The sequence below is a fragment of the Kryptolebias marmoratus genome, linkage group LG11 (genome assembly GCF_001649575.2).
Source record: "Kryptolebias marmoratus isolate JLee-2015 linkage group LG11, ASM164957v2, whole genome shotgun sequence".
NCBI classification, from domain to species: domain Eukaryota; kingdom Metazoa; phylum Chordata; class Actinopteri; order Cyprinodontiformes; family Rivulidae; genus Kryptolebias; species Kryptolebias marmoratus.
This window is the reverse complement of record NC_051440.1, coordinates 26,352,731-26,355,427: the sequence shown is the minus strand read 5'-3', so window position 1 is coordinate 26,355,427 and position 2,697 is coordinate 26,352,731.

Here is a 2,697-nt window from a genome sequence, read left to right as displayed (position 1 = left end):
TCTCACCCCTGTCTCACACATCTCACCCCTGTCTCACCCCTGTCTCACACATCTCACCCCTGTCACACACCTGTCTGTTGTCACTACTCCTCAGCTTTCCAACCATCTGTGAGACACAAAAAGATCAAAGAATCTTTTACTGTAAATAGTTTCCTGTAAGATGAAAAAGATAAAAGCTTTCAGCATTAAAGCAGTAAAAAGAAGTTTAAACTCTGCAGCTGTTAGTTTTTATATATTTTAAAATGTGTGAAACAGAGACACAGACAGAGACAGGGACAGAGACACATACAGACAGAGACAGGGACACGGACAGAGACAGGGACAGGGACACAGACAGAGACACAGACAGAGACACAGACAGGGACAGGGACAGGGACAGAGACACAGACACAGACACAGGCAGGGACATAGACACAGACAGGGACAGAGATAGGGACAGAGACACATACAGACAGAGACAGGGACAGAGATAGGGACAGAGACACATACAGACAGAGACAGGGACACGGACAGAGACGGGGACACAGACAGAGACACAGACAGACACAGACAGGGACAGAGATAGGGACAGAGACACATACAGACAGAGACAGGGACACGGACAGAGACGGGGACACAGACAGAGACACAGACAGGGACAGGGACAGACAGAGGCAGAGACAGACACAGGGACAGGGACAGAGACACATACAGACACAGACAGGGACAGAGACACAGACAGACACAGGGACAGAGACAGCGTCGATGAAGACAAGGTTCCAGCAGATTAAAGGGATGATTCAGGATTATTTAACAGCCTGAATGTCAGCACTGAAGTAGGGCAGGAAGATGCAGGCGCTTCAGTTCTTTTCTTGATGAAAATGTAAAATAAATCGGATGAAAGGCTGAAACGTTCCTGGGAAATCTCTGATCCTTAGAGGAACCACTGGAACATCTGTCCTGAACCTGTCCGAGCCGCTGCGGACCCGAGGAGGTCCGGCGGGTCAGCTGATCAGAACCGTGTCCCTGATTATTTCTGAGGAAATAAAGCATCTTAACGACAAATCATCTTTTAACGAAAGCTTCTGATTTGATTCAAACTGCATCGAAACTAATCTGAGGCTGATTAAAAACTGAAGGTTCAAACTTTATTTATACTGGATTTATACCGACAGAAATAAATATAAAATATCTGTAATAAATCTTTATTATTTGTAAAATATATATATATTATTTGTAATAAATCTTTATTATTTTTAATATTTATTTATTATTTGTGATGTACTGTGGGTTGCAAAAATATTCACCCCCTTGTCATTCTGTTTTTGTTTATTTTTTGACTTAAATTCATTTTTAATTAGATTATAACTAATAATCTTTCAGATTACTAATCCAGGAGTCACATTACTTCTGTTCTGACAGAACCAGCATCATGAAGACCAAGGAACTCAGAAACAAAGATGTGGAGAAGCACAGCTCAGGGTTGGCTTTTAAAAACTTTTTTCAAATGTTTTATTATTGTTTTATAATCTTCTGGAAGCTAACAAGCTACTAGCACAACTTTTTTTGTTATTTTTGTATTTTTAGTATGATAATAATATAATTTTGTCACAGATGTTTCTTCTCACATTTTTACAGAAAAACTGAAACTATTGTAGTTCTGAACATAAATAATTTTCATTTCCATGTTAGTTTTGGTCAAAGCTACAAGGAGCCGCTGGAGGGGGACGACAGGGCCACATGTGGCCCCGGAGCCGCAGGTTGTGAACCCTAATCTGAGCTGTGGGCTGCAAAAGGAGCAGCAGGAAGTAAACATCAGCGTCTCGTTTCCTCCTGCTGCTCAGAATTTAAGCCAAAATCTTCCTTTTGTTCTTTTATGGAGACGCCATGTTGTATTTCTGGAGGCAGAGTTTGTCCACTTGAGACAGGGGCGGTACCTCCAGTAGTCCCGCCTCCACGGCGTCCTAACTCCCTAACAAGCTGTCAGTCACAGGGTGAGAAGACACTTTTCTTTAAGCCTCAAATAACTCAAATGAAACATATTTAAAGCAATTCATGTTTGAACAAACAGCAGCAGGTTTACATGAAGGGGCGGGGCTTAGGAACTGTACTGGAACCAACCAGCAGGGGGCGCTCATCTTTTAAGGCTTCAACTTCCTGCTTCTGGTCCTGTTTCTAGTTATGTGTGGACAGAAGGGAACAAACCAGCCTTACAATTCAAACCTTTGCTGATATTTTAGACTAGAGACACACATGAGTCAAATGTCCCTCGCTGGAAGAGGACGCAGTTTAGACATCATAAATCAGACGACTTGTTTTGTGTAAACCCAGGAGACAACATGGACACGTCCTGATCTACCTGCTACCTGTTTCCTGTTTCCTGTTTCCTGTTTCCTATTTCCTACACAGCCCTCTGACTGCTGCTGTCTCTTAGCAACACCATCAAGCAAATCAATGCAGGGAGGACAGAGACAGGGACAGGGACGGGAGTGATGAGAAGACAGAAACAAGAGGCGGAGGAGCAAAGTGTCCAATAAATCCTGAGGACAGAGACAGGGACAGGGACAGGAGTGATGAGAGGACAGAAACAAGAGGGGGAGGAGCAAAGTGTCCAATAAATCCTGAGGACAGAGACAGGGACAGGGACAGGAGTGATGAGAGGACAGAAACAAGAGGGGGAGGAGCAAAGTGTCCAATAAATCCTGAGGACAGAGACAG